Here is a 15,701-nt window from a genome sequence, read left to right on the forward strand (position 1 = left end):
TCAGTATATTATCTAACACAGAAGATATATACGTTTCTATGAGACTATTTTCCCGTTATTTTTCAGCACTCCAGTTGAGCACGTTTAAACAATACAGCAGTGTTGAAAAAAACGTCCGAAAGTCACAACCCGTGATTCCATACTTGAGAACTGGCACTGATGCTATACCGGTAAACGCCTTAAATATTTAGGAACACATGTAGTTGTTTCATTGAAGACATGATTCTAACCTTAAGAAACCAGATGAAGGAGAACCAATGTAACTGCTTGCTTGTATTATCTCGGTATCATGAGAATTCTCTTGCATTGTGGTTTAGGGTCAATTCCCACGGTATTAAAAACAACCTATAAATACTGAATTTGGCATCGTTATTGACAAGAGCAAGGAGGCGAAAAATGCAAGTCAGTACCTTGCAGAATAAATACAGTTGCATAATAAACTAACGGGCCAAAGAAACGATACCAGGTCGAAATCTGATGTTACAAAACAAGTCGCCATAATAAAGGAAAGTGAATTTTAACTTTTTGGGAGATGTGAACATATAAGGAGATGTGAACAGATGGACGAAAATGCAGAGCTGTGCAATGTCCGACGTGTTGAGAATGGAGAGTGCCTTCTGCCCATACTCTGATACTTTGGGATCATCTGAACAGAGTGGACATTCAATGCCACAGGGTAACTGTGTGTGTCATCGTGGTCTACAGGATGCCACTGAGTACCTGTATTTAGATCGTATGAAAATATGTGACCTTTTGAATTTTACAGGCGGGATGCTCACTTGTGTCATCGTTTTGTTACCCCCGTGGAGACTGCACTACACGTCGAGTATACCCGGAATTTCCATCGGGAAATCGGAGTAAATGCTTTTAACATTCAGTTACATTCAGTTACAGAGGATATATATTATATATTTGGATTTCTGGTTCTTGTGTCTGACGTTATGAAAGGGTTTGTTAAGTCCTTGTGCTTTTCACAAATAACGGATGTCGTCTTTGCAAAATCATAAAGACGTTCCGGTCTATGTCCCTTCATACGTATATCGATTATTCAAAAGTGAATAGGGACTACCCAGAACGCAAACACTGAGTTAGAACAGGCAGAACAGATGACGATGAACAGGGCATGGCTGTTGCTCATGCTATGCCAGTGTGGAGTTGCTAGTATAACTTCTACGCACTTTAAAAACCGCCCCGAATACAACGACAAGAGCGTTAACGGTTTACTGGAGGAACCCAATGTGTTGAACAGAGTGCTTTGTGGAATACTCTGCATAAAGATTCGATGTTTGGCGTTCATCTACAATTCCAATACAAAGGTATGCCGCCGTAGTTCGTCCCTCCTACAAGCACACGAGGTAGACGTTCATGAAGTGGGCGCACGGTTCTACGAAACAGGTAAATACAACCAACAAAATCCTGTCGTCATATTCGTAAGATTGTATATGTTGTAATAAATCACCATCAAATAATGACATTTTCAAGTGTTCGCGAAGAGGTGAACGTATTCTGTCCGACAAGCGGTTGCGCTCGTACACAACATATGGAAAGGCACTGATGTTTACCAAAAACACTAAGTCTTATAAAGGCTTTCCAGAACATCCTCAGGGCAAGAGTCGCACATTGTCCTTTGGTAAACTGAGCATGCATGACTATATCTAAAATTGTAGACGCCAAAGGCTGCATATCCAGTGCCTAGATTTTCGAAGCTGTCTTAGGGCTAAGATAGTTGTACGTGTCATACATTTGTATTAACTACATTAACGACAATCTTGGCGCTAAGAGAGCTTCGAGAATCTAGGCCCTGTATTATTGTTGTATACAAGGGAACCAGGCCCCGCTCCACAGAGCGATCGTCGTACAGCTGTCGTAAGTCTATGCAAAGATATGTAAGTGATTATCGTCTTAGGGATTACGATGATCGCGTTCAGGCCAGGACCCGGGCATATGTTTTCGAAGCTCTCTTAGCGTTATTATAGTCGTAAGTTAATGTTAATTTATCGCACTTACGTCTATCTTAGCGCTAAAAGAGCTTCCAAAATCTAGGCCAAGGTAAATATTGGCATGCTCAGGTCACCTCTTGACGACGTAGCCAAATGAGCTGTAACTCACAAATAAATACTCGTTCAAATATGGAAAAAAACCTGATGCTTGCAGTCGAAAAGACACTTCCAGACAAGAAATGTCTCAGAGAATTCACAGAATATGGCCCCCATGCATGATACTCATGTAAAGGACCTTTGCTCAGAAGTTAAAGAACACAGATCCAAATTACCCGAACAAACAAAAAACTTTGAAAGAGCAAAGGCATGTCGAAAAACTGACTTTTATGGGATTAAGGAACAAGTTAACAAATATTCTGAGCACGCTGTTTGAATATAACGTGGGCAACTTCAGTCTGACTGACAAGGATGTGGACAACATTTTCTTTTGAGTACTACATAGGCTGCCCAGGAAAACCATTCTCTAATGAGGCCACCCAGACCCGATTATCGCGAGATTCCGTAATATGGAGGATAGGGACACGGTGTTGAAATCAGCGAAATTTCTTTAAAGGCAAAACGATGCCTATTTCCACAGACATGCCCTGTGTAAGGAAACAGGTGGTCGAGTCGAGTGAACACGTATCCCCTCTGGTAGAAGCTCACTTTGTTAGGGGCGATGGAGTAGCCTCGTGGTTAAAAGCGTTCGCTCGTCACGCCGAAGACCCGGGTTTCGATTCCCCACATGGGTACAATGTGTGAGGCCCATTTTCTGGTGTCCCCCGCCGTGATATTGCTGGAATATTGCTAAAAGCGGCGTAAAACCAAACTCACTAACGCACTCACTTTGTTAACGGAGATATGAACCCGCCTTACGACATCTAAATGTGGACTTCATCCTTGATGAAAAGAGTATGCCATGATATGCTTTGATAGTTATGTTTTTAGGTTACCATCGCATACTGCGTAATGTTTATACTAGTGTTATGCATATTTGATATGTTCGGGAACATTTGCATATCTACGTATGATTAAGAAACTTCGTCAGAAATCAAAAATCCTCAATAAATGATTAACTGAGACAAAAAGATGCATAAAGATCAACTGGAATATTACCGAAATCCGGTTATGTCCCTCTCTTAGCTTGACCTAGTGTTAACAGTAAATAGTCGAACTTGACAGTTTTGGGAAGACCCTGGTGTCGCACACTCCCTGTACCACAAAATATATATGGGGTGTTACTGCGTGTTATTCTGTTGACATACGACCCTTTTGTGTCAGTTATACTGTTGTTATATAGGCCTTTACTGTGAGGTGTAAAATTGACGTGTGGGACTTTAGTTTGTGTTATGATGTTGACACATGGACCGTTAGTGTGTGTTATGCTGTTGACAAATAGGCCGTCAATGTGAGTTATACTGTTTAAAAATGACCGTTAGTGTGAGTTATACTGTTGACATATGGGGTCGATACTGTGTGTTACACTGTTAACAGAGATATAAGAAATGTATGTTATATACCTAACAGAGGTATGTTATACTGTTGAGACATGGACCGTTACAGATTGCAAAGACAAACTACACTGAGAATACACGGCGGTTGTTTTGTTTTTTCTTTTCTGTTCATAGCCCCTTTGCCATTTTCCTTTTCCGTAACTTTATTAAGTAATATCCAGAATTTCCCGTATCCATGTGCGTCTGTTAAATCCTTGACAGGCCGTTAACAAACCGAACGTTTAACATGCGTTGTTCAAAACATGACTGGTCATGCCTTAAACTAACTTCGTCGTCAAAGTTTAACTGTGTGGTTAACGTCGCTGGTTAGTTTCTATATATCCCGCCATTCTCGTTTTTGTTTAATACCGGTTTACCAAAAATGGAAACGTAAAATGTCGCCTGCATCCCCGGAAAAACCAGAAGTCGAAATTTCTAGTCTGACCAAGAGAATGTCATCTAGTCAATGGTTGGGTTAAAGCTATAGCTTTATCAAAGGCATGCGAATGTCGAAGCGCTACGAACGTCTTGTATTGGCACACAAGGGTTCAGCTTCTGAAAGGGTACGTAAGTCCTAAAAAGTCCAAAACCAAATTAAACTTACCAGGATTGTTAAACGTAGTATTTTTGTTATTTTAATTTTGGTTAAAATTTCTTACAATCGCCAACGACTTAGGGGATGGTGTAAATCTAGCTAGGGTCCATGCAGGTAGCAAAGGTACTGTAAGTCCCCATGGTCCCATGGTCCCTAGTGTGGGATTTACTTTATACCCATAGCTATGAATAAAATATGATTAATCCATGAAAATAATATTAAAAGCAGAAGCATGTGGAGAGAAGATTTATGCTTAGGCGGCTACAGTCGTAATGAATTCTAGAAGACCCATCACTCACTCTTAATTCCTTAAATTGTCATGACTGTATGGCCAAGTCGTGAAGATGCTATCAATATATCATTTATTACTTATTTGCCAAGTCTGTCAAATATTATAATGTATAAACACACATTGCAAAATCTTTTATAATATAAATTACTACAGTCAGCTTCCTATCTGAAATGTGCATTAAATGCCATGGAAACTTAGTAAGTTACTAGCACCACGTGAAAGTAGATCAATCTTTATTTGTGCTGTAAGTCTCCGGGCCAACACTACTGTATAAAACCAATCTATTATTCTACCATGCTGTTGACAGGAATCTAATGTCTACTACCGTGATGATTTCTGGTATTTCTGGCTTCTTGTCTTTCTTACAACGAAAATGATAAAATCATGTAACAATACACAGCTACTCAAAATCATTCTGACTCCTTACATCACATATTCATGTATGAACGATCTCTGTATCAAGGGTAGGGTCCTCGCAAAACCCCTGTCAGTCGCCATTGTTTTAAGAAATTGGTCATCTATAGTGATGTCATACGTCAACATTGTTGCACTTATTTAGCAATTTCTCTCAGGTGAAGGGACCCGTGAAGGCCCCGTGGTAGAATAGACCTTCAGCAACCCATGCTTGCTATAAAAGGCGACTATGCTTGTCGTAAAATGCGGCTAATGTTATCAGGTGGTCAGACTCACTGACTAGGTTGACACATGTCATCGGTTTCCAATTGCGCAGATCGATGTTTATGCTGTTGATCCCTGGATTGTCTGGTCCAGGCTCGATTATTTACATATAGGTGGAATAATGGTGAGTGCGACGTAAACCTCAACTGATACACTCACTAAATCTTAGGTGAAGGTCGGTTGAATAAGAGTATACACAATCACCATATCCCGCCGATTACATTTTCAGTATGATAATGTAATTGTTCTGATATTTTGTTCATGAAACTAATCTAATTATCTACATTTAACAGTGTTCAATATTATCATATCATGCACACAATGTCTCATTCAGTGGGTATACGGTATATGTTTTCATTCTTTGAAAGTGCTTGTTTGTTTGGATAGTATTTTCAGAAGAAACGGACACATTTAGTGTAGCAAACCATATGTTAAACCTATTCACAAGTGTCAAATAATGTAACGTAGGCACTTACACAACATGTATCTTAGTTCGCGTGATGTTCATAGTTATAGTTCCATATGTAACTATTCGGACAGTTCCCAGAATGGATATACCCTGTCCTTTCTTTGCTGAATTGGCATCATGAAAGTAGTTTTAGCCATGAACACCATTTGCGAGTTAACCATACCGCGAAATAATAGCTGCGGTCCTTATATATGTTAACGTAACGTCAACCCCCTGTTATTAGTTAACAGTCGGTTAAATGTACGTAACAGTTTCCAACAACTTGGCCCTGATCCTACGTGCCACACACAATTTAGACGGATCTATTTCAGGACTTCCTGCAGAAACACCTCCAGCGGCAAATCCCCACAACTGCTCCGACATAAAACAGTGTCTTCCGGGCGCCACTGACGGTGAATACTGGATCTACTCTCCTACCTTGGGCAACAAGAAGGTTCGAATCTACTGTCACAACATGACAGGTGTACCCAGCGAGTATGTTTCCTTAGTTCATACTAACCAGGGCGACTACTTACCCCTCAAAGACCCTGATTGCGACGGAATCGAGGACCCGATGAACGGTGCCAGAGGTGGAGTCACAAGTTTCTCGAAGGTCAAGATCAACATTGAGGTACATCGATTATATAAACTGCGAGACAATGCGTTATTAGAAAGTCTTTTACACCGCTTTATTCTATGAGGGCGTACTGGAAATCATCGACTTTCTTCACTAAAATCCAATGAATGATTCCCTTCACACCTTCTGGTCTGAAGCCACGCAATGGCTTCACATGGAGAATCAGGTTAGAAGTGGTCCCCTCCCGCCCGCCCCCGCCCGCCCCCGCCCCCGCCCCCGCCTCCGCCCCCGCCTCCGCCTCCCTCCCCTCAGATAGCCTATGCTGGACGTAAGATAAAATGGGTAGAGTGGTCAGACTAGGAGACTTTGTTAATAACATCATTTCTCAACATCATGATCGTCGCTTCCATTATCGATCACAGGGTTGACTGACCGAGAGTCGATAACGTTGACGTTGCCCAATGTAGCTGTCGTATTAGATATTAGCGTATGTCATAACTGACCCATTAAGTTGACTATATGACCAGTCGTCTCTGGGCAGAAGAGTTACCAACCCAAGAAGGTCCCGGGGTAGAATAGGCCTTCAGCAACCCATGCTTGCTATAAAAGGCGACTATGCTTGTCGTAAGAGGCGACTAACGGGATCGGGTGGTCAGGCTCGCTGACGTGGTTGTCACAAGTCATTGGTTCCTAATTGCGCTGATCAATGCTCATGTTGTTGTTGATCACTGTATTGTCTGGTCCAGGTCCGATTATTTACAGACAGCCGCCATATAGGTGGAATATTGCTGAGTGCGGCGTAAAACGAAACTTACTCACTCACCCAGATATCCGACTGTTAGATCTACAAAATCTGAATGACTCAGTCACTCACTCAGAAGAGTTACCCGGCTACAAAAAGAAAAAGTAAATCTGTATCCTCCGAAGCGTCGTGTTCCTCAAAATAGTGAGTGAGTAACTTTTTAGCCATATCACGACTAAAACCGTAAGCACTTGATAGTTTTATTTTTTTAAAAATCTGTCGCCAAATGACTATAACACAAGTAGTATATCACAGTTAGAGGTTTGAAATTTGCATGTAACATAAAATTATATGCAATTTTGAACATTACTACATACAAATGGGCTATTGATTGCCAACGGTTGAAAGTAGATTACCATGGTAACGACTATGGTGTTTACAATGACTTTGCTACCTACATACACCCTAGCACGATTTACCATCAGTTCAGCCCCTGGCGATTGTAGTGAAATCTAGCCATAATTCAAAATTGCAATAAATACTACGTATAAAACATCCAGTAGGTATACATTTACAATGAATGTGTGGGGACTTACATAGCCCCTACTTATACTTAATTGTTCTCGTCACGTATGGCTGAAATAATGCCGATGTGACGATAAATTTTAACTCACTCACTCACTCACTGCCCCTACTTGCAGAGCCTCATAATGAATAAGTAAACATTCATAAATTTTAATCTTTAGGTATATCACCGAATACCATTCAAAGACACGATAATGATGACACTACAGTCATATGGATCACACATATGGTCAAAAAGTTCAACGTTCTAGGGAGGTGACACGGGTCAATATTTGGTCCACCAAACAGTTTGCCGTGGAGGGCGGTAGTCTGCTTAGGGGCACTGGGAGACTGAATCGTGTTCCGTTTGCTCACACACCACTTCGGCCCCTACTTCACCTAGACGGGTGGTAGAACTGGCCCAGTTCTATCAATCGACTGGTCACGCCAAGGCCTGTGCGTGGCGACTATATTTGCACATTAAAATATTAAAATATTATCATTGGGTCTCGGGTTTTTTTATCTACAATGTATAATTTTGTATTCCTTTAAATTGCCCAGAGTCCTGTGTCAGAAGCTGGTGGCTCATGGGTCAGTCTGGTGATATTAGAAATCTGTGATTCTTGGGAATGATGTCATGGGCCGAAGAAGCCTGGCATATATTCTTTAGGACTGTATTGTCTTTATCTCCAGAGTATCTACTTCCAAAATCTCTTTGCTATATCAAAAGCTATTTCTGGAATTTGTGGCGACGTTAAAACGTCACCCTTCTCCGTAGTGGTTCCCTTCTGGTGGAATGCCAACGGCGACAGCAATCTCTCAATCTGTTATCGATTAAAACATTTGCCAGTATAAAGGTTGCTGTGTCCCTGCACAGGATTCTAAATTCATGTCGTGGTATCATTCGCGACAGAGCTCGCTGTCTATTTGACATACCCGAGGCGGATATTGCTGCAAAGCTTCACAATCAGGGTGAGACAGCAGTGAAACGTTGCACTGCCAAGAAAGAAGGTACCACTGTAAAAAGGGAAACACTTATCTTTTGACGTTTGTTCGTGTTTCACTGCCGCAGTCGGTTACAGTTGACTATTTGAAATATCGGAGTGAGCGAACGTGTATGTCCCCTGTCCACTCCGCTGTTACAAATGTCAGAAATTTGGTCATGGGTCAAGCGCTTGTCGTGGCTCAGTAATTTGTCATAGATGTGGCGATAACCACGACAACACAGACTGTGACAAGAGTTTTACGTGTGCGAACTATTATAGCCCACATGATGCCTCATCTAAATCCTGCCACGTTTGGCAAAAGGAGTCAAAGATAAAAAGATAAAATGTGAGAACATTTCGTATCTTGACGCCAAAACTCTTCTTGCAAATGAAGTTTCAAGTGCAGTGATAATGACATACTCTGTGGCAACATCATCAGTTACATGCCAGACAGATTTGACATGGGTGAGGTCGGAGAAACCCATCAAGTCAAATTCAGTCACATCACTCAATCCCTCACTCATCCAGTCTTCCTCTGGATCCCAGACTGAAAATCAACAAGAGAATCAGAATCAGAATCAACCTGAGACACCTCTTCTAATGTCGGACACAGCCCGATACAACTCAAAAGAAAAAAGGAAAGAAAACAAATCAATTGGAAACAAATAACTGCAGGCCCCTTTCCTTCACACCTTACCCTGGAGAACCCTTTTGGACCTCTAGATATGGAGGTCACTCTGTCCTCACAGGACAGGCGGTGGAACAGTTCCTTTTCTCATTCACGAAAGCGATCACAAATTGAGGCATCATGACTCAATTGCCCAATCTAAATCAGTGGAAATACAGACACGTTCAACTGAAGACAGTGACTAATATCATTGCTTTTCCCCTCCAGGAGATAAGGCAACTGGAAGAGTTTCTATTTTGGTTCGGCATAGCCCTGTCCCTCTTGATACCAGCTGTTAGTCTGAGTTTACACATTGCGTTGACGCTGTGCTTCCTCTATATTCCAGTGTCTTCAGATATCCGAGACCAGTGGAGGTCCCGTGTGAGAATAGGCCTTCAGCAACCCATGCTTGCTATAAAAGGCCACTATGCTTGTCGTAAGAGGCGACTAACGGGATCGGGTGGTCATGCTCGCTGACTTGGTTGACACGTCATCGGTTCCCAATTGCGCAGATCAATGCTCATGTTGTTGATCACTGAATTGTCTGGTCCAGGCTCGATTATTTACAGACCGCCGTCATATAGGTGGAATATTGCTGAGTGCGGCATAGAACTCACTCACTCACTCACTCAGATATCCGACTGTTAGATCTACAAAATCTGAATGACCAGATTCCAAAACCATGAATTATCATGATTGATCTTATGGGCACACCCCACTATACTGATAATTAAGGTAAAATCATAGAAGAATTCATTTCTGATAATAATTTACGTATCTGCAATGGCAATTCAGAGAGTTACCTACATCCAGCTGCGGGAACACACTCTCCCGTCGTTCTATCACTTGTTGACTCCATTTTATATAATGAATTTGAATGGATGGTACAGTTAATGACGAAGACCCAACACAGTTGTTTTTACAGATCAAAGTATACCTAAGTCCTCTGCAATTCCACATATTCGTAAATCACGGTTTAATGGTGAATGTAAACAAGCCAGAAAAAATAGGAAGAAAGCAGAAAAATATTTTTCCGACATTCTGCAATTCGTGATTTAGACAAAGTAAAAATTTTAAATGTCAAGCCTCCTTATGAGGATTTGTATAGCAAAACGTCTTCTCTTGTTCCGCCTCTTGGGGTCAGAATTAATCTGTTGATTGCTGCTGCCTGTTTTGTGCTGAAAAATATATCTCCTTCCCGTCTGTTTACGTCTCATTAGCCATTGGCTAGGCCACGAGGTGACTAACATTAACTAAATTTTAAAAATCTGAAACTAATGAGTTACAGTATAAACAAGAATGTAATTCATTAAAAAGTAAATATACTGCTTACAAATCCTTTTTTACAGACGGTGGCACAGTACTAGTGGTTTGTACCACTGTCACTGGATCCAGAATAATGTCTTCTAGATTACCGGATAACAGCTCTATTTTCACAGCTGAACCTCCATATCAACGGCTCTTAAATATATTCAAAGACACCCTGAACATAAACAGTATATAATCTATTCAGACTCTCTTTCTTGCCTTCAGGCGGTTGAAACCTTATCATGTAAACATCCACTTTTAATACGAATTATTGATCTCTATAGAGATCTTGCTACTGGCCAATACGACTTCGTCTTTAGTTGGTTATTCAACCACGCGGACATTTCTGGGAATACAATACGATTTTGGTCCTAAGACAGCACTCACCAAATCTGTGACACAACTTCTTATTCCATACTCAGATAGTAAAGCTACAGTTCAATCATATATCCGTGATCTGCAAAGGAAGTGGGACTCTCAGGTTGGCATAAACACATTACATGCAATAAAATCTTACGTTGCTTATACCTACTTGGGTTGTGAATCCAGATTTCAAGAGGTCAGCATGCGACGATTCGGTATTGACCGCACAAGATAAACACATGAATACCTATTGAAAGGTGAGGATCCTCCGGTCTGCATCCCTTGTGATGAAAGAATCACAGTCAAGCATTTCTTCCTTGACTGTGTAGAATATTCCATCACAAGGGATAAGTATTATAAATCACGAACTATGAAGGGTCTTTTAAATGACGTTAGTTCTCGTTTACTTATTGCATTTTAAAAAGACTTAGATTTTTCATATCATTTGTAAATAAATGATTTTTTTATTATTATTAGTTTAGATTGGTAACTGAGATTGATAGTGGCTGCACCCTCAAAGGGGTTGAAGTATTTAGACAAACCTGTAGAGGTTTCCAATTCTTTGAAGAGAATCGTCCTTGGGGTACATATATGCATCTTCTGGTGCCGGAAAATGTCACCTGACTGTTGTATCAATGTTTTAATAAAATATTGTACAATAAACCAAAATATCTTTCTTGTTCATTATTCGGCCCCTCACCACGTGGAGTCACCCATCTGCCGCGCATGAGCAGGCAACAGCACCTGTGATAAGCCGAGTAGCTTCCGTGAGAGGCTTTATGGGAGATACCCGACCTCAGAGCTAAGCATGATATAGATGGCACTGTGAAGTGCAAACATAACCTCGCCCACGTTGTGATTTCTATAGAGAGCACCGTAATGGGGAGAACCCAACCAAAGACTGACAACAAATCGTACTAGAGCGCAGTCGCGGGATACGTCAAAAGCGGAGACATGCACTTATACGCAGTAATCAGCAGTGTCAACTGACAATCAACCAAGACTCACTCGGCCAGGGTGGCAGGAAAGCCAACATTGCCCACTTGAGTGGCGCTTAATCAATTTCTCTCATAACACAGTCTACACAAAGTAGAGACGTGAGGTCAACATACAGGCGGTAGGTCATGAGATGACCTGTACCCGTCATTCCCTTACCCAGCGAGGCAGTTAATAAAACCCTCAGGAGGGGAGGCTGAGCGGGAACTCCCGCTTGTTGGCTTTCTACCAGGTAAGTTTTTACATACTTATCAGGTAAGAAAGCCAACATTGTCCAGAATGGCACAGAGGCGGAGGGCTGAGAGCGTGGACGGTAGACCTCGCCCGTGCGTCTCTACTTAAAGAAGGTCCAAGAAACCCTGATTTGAGCGACCCTGCGGAAGCATCCGTCCCCGCAATAGAGGGCGGGTTGAACACGAACTGCCGCCCGGACACGTCCGCTAAGGAGGGGGAGCGGACGGCAACCCCAGAATGGAATCCCAACACGATAAAAGACAGCACAACACAGGAGGAGTGGAGAAACAACGGAAGTGTTTACTAGCGCAAACAAAGGTGGGGAGCTGAGGGCTCTTATATAGTGGTTGGCGAACACCAAGCCAGATGTCCATGAGCAGCCCGCCATGATGTTCGCCACCGCAATGTTGTGATGATATGAAATACATATCTTCCATTTCAGTTATAAATGTTCTCGTCACGATATGGCTGCAATATTGCCGATGTGACGCTAAACATTAACTCACTCACTCACTCACTCACTCACTCACTTTTGCAGACGAAGTCGGGGGGCCAGTCCCAGGGACGCAGACCCTCCGTCTGCGGCCTCGAATCCCAGGAGGTCCGCCTGAAGAGCGTGGAGCTCCGATATTCGGGCCGCCGAGGCCATGGCCAGTGGAAAGGTGGTTTTGACCGTGACCCGGAGGAGGGGAGTCTCGTGCAGAGTGAGTGAGTGAGTGAGTTAGAATTTAACGTCACATCGGCAGTATTGCAGCCATATCGTGACGAGAACAATGAATTATAAAATTACAAATGAATTAATAGCACATACGTTGTAAAAACCTGTCAACGAAGGACAGTAAAACTAACTAGAATATCACAGTGTAGAATGTAAAACTAGTGATTACACCTAAAACAATGTATCTATAAAGGACAGTACAATATAAAAATGAGCTATAGGTTGCCAACAACTGAAGGTAGATCACTATTCTAAGGACCATGAGGACTTACAGTACATTTGCTTCCTGTCTGGACCCTAGCTGGATTTACACCATCCCTTCAGATGTTAGCAATCTAGACAAATCTAGCCATATAGTAAAAGACTTAATCACTTAATCTACGATTAAAAAGCTGGAAAACTGAAATTTACTTCAAATGTTTTGGGACTTACGTACCCTCTCAGGAGGACAATTATTTTACAGTACTTCAACCCCCTTTGAGGGTACAGCCACTAACGATTTGAGTTATAAATTTAATCTTAAATTATAAAATATTTATCTATTTACAGTTCAGTTAACATATCTAATTCCTTTAAAAATGAAATAATTAAATGAGGACTAATATTGCTAAAAAGATCCTTCATAGTTCGTGAATTAAAATATTGATCCCTTGTGATGGAATACTCAACACAGTCTAGCAGGATATGCTTGACTGTGATTCTGTCATTACAAGGGATGCAGGATCCTCACCTTTCAAAAGGTATTCATGAGTATATCTCGTACGGCCAATACGACATCGTCTTATAATAACCTCTTCAAATGTGGACTGACAGTCCAAGTAGGTGTAACCAATATACGGTTTTATTTCATGTAATTTATTTATACCTACTTCGGTGTCCCACTTCTTCTGCATCATGCCGCGGACATAGGATCTAATGGTGGCTTTATAATCAGTGTATGGAATAAGAAGTGGTGTCACAGATTTTGTGAGTGCTGCCTTGGCAGCAAGATCGGCCAGTGCGTTACTGGAAATCCCTACGTGGCTGGGTAACCAACAGAAGACGATGTCGCATTGGCCAGTAGGAAGATTATTATACAATTCAATAATGTCAATTAAAAGTGGATGTTTACAAGAAATATTTTTAATCGCCTGAAGGCAAGAAAAAGAGTCTGAATAGATTATATGCTGTTTATGTTTAGGATGTCTTTGAATATATTTAAGCGCTGTTAATATTGCATCAGCTTCAGCTGTGAAAATAGAACTGTTGTCTGGTAATCTATATATATATATATTATTACTATATTTATGTTTTAATTGATTATATTCTTGTTTATATTGTAATTCATACGTTTCTGACATTTTAAAGGTAATCAATTTTAGGTCTACTTCGGGCCTAACCAATTGCCAAGGAGGAGAAGAAAGAAGACGGAAAGGGGCTATATTGTCCAGCTCAATGCTGGCAGCAGAAATATGTGGTTTTATTCTTAAACCAAGAGGCGGAACAAGAGAAGATTTCTTATTGTATAAATCCTCATACAGAGGATTGAAAACACAGTTATATGCAGGGTTCGACTGATTGGAATATAGTTTTGTTACATACTGTAAAGCTAATTTTATACGTCGCTGCTCAAGAGATGGCTCATCAGCCTCGACATGCAGGCTGTCAACAGGTGAAGTTCTAAAGGACCCAAGACAAAGTCTTAAACCTTGGTGATGGACAAAATCAAGAAGTTTAAGGTTCCTTTTACAGGCTCCACCACATACGATGGAGCCATAATCAAGCTTTGAACGGATCAGTAATCGATATAGGTGTAAGAGGGTCGTTTGATCCCCTCCCCACTTTGAATTAGAAACAACTTTGAACAAGTCAAGAGCCTGCAGACATTAAATTTTAAGGGACTTAATATGAGGCAGAAATGTTACGTGGGAGTCAAAGATTAGGCCCAAGAACTTGGCTTCCTTTACAACTTTGATTGGAGTGCCATCTAGAGACAGTTCAGGGTCCTTATGTGGCTTATATTTTCTATAAAAATGTATACAATTAGTTTCGGATTTAGAAAATTTAAAGCCGTTTTCAAGACACCATCTATTTATTCTGTTTAAACACAGCTGCAGTTGTCGTTCAAAAGTATGCATATTTTTCCCATGACAGGAAATATTAAAATCATCCACAAATAACGATCCATCAATTGAATTATATAAAACTTTTGATAAAGTATTTATCTTTATACTAAAAAGTGTCACAGACAAAATGCTGCCTTGTGGAACACTCTGATCCTGATTGTAATGATCAGACAGGGTAGAACCCACGCAGACTTGCAATTGTCTGTCTTTTAAAAACTGTGATATAGAAAGAGGCAAACGACCTCTCAAACCAAAATCATGCAAATGCTTCAAAATACCATTCTTCCAGGTGGTATCATAAGCTTTTTCAAGATCAAAGAAAATTGACACAGCATGTTGTTTATTTACTATAGCATTTTAACGAAGGATTCTAAACGTACCAAATGATCAATGGTACTACGGTTATTCCTGAAACCGCACTGAATATTTGTGATCAGGTTATTGGTTTCAAGATACCAAGTTAATCTGTTGTTCACCATACGTTCCATGGTTTTACAGACACAGCTAGTGAGAGATATCGGTCTGTAATTCGACGGGTCTGTATGATCCCGGCCAAGTTTTGGTACTGGGACTACAATGGCATTACGCCAAGAAGGAGGAAATTCCCCAGACGTCCATATTTTATCAAATATGTCTAAAAGTGTCAACAGATATGGTTCAGGTAAGTGTTTCAGAAGCTGGTAATGGATATTATCATCACCAGCTGCAGTGTCATGAGCTTGCTCAAGAGCAGTATGTAGCTCATGTAATGAAAACACTTCATTGTAGTCACCGTTATTTGATTTGAAAATGAGTTTTGTCTTTTCCTATTGTTTCTGATACCTCTGAAACTCAGGAACATAATTTGTCGATGATGAATTTTTGGCAAGAGTTTCGCCGATTATATTTGCAATTTTAGACTTATCAGTAATTAAATTACCCCTATCTTTGAGATGGTGCACGGCAGATTTGGATCC

Source organism: Haliotis asinina, chromosome 5 (assembly GCF_037392515.1).
Source record: "Haliotis asinina isolate JCU_RB_2024 chromosome 5, JCU_Hal_asi_v2, whole genome shotgun sequence".
Classification (NCBI taxonomy): domain Eukaryota; kingdom Metazoa; phylum Mollusca; class Gastropoda; order Lepetellida; family Haliotidae; genus Haliotis; species Haliotis asinina.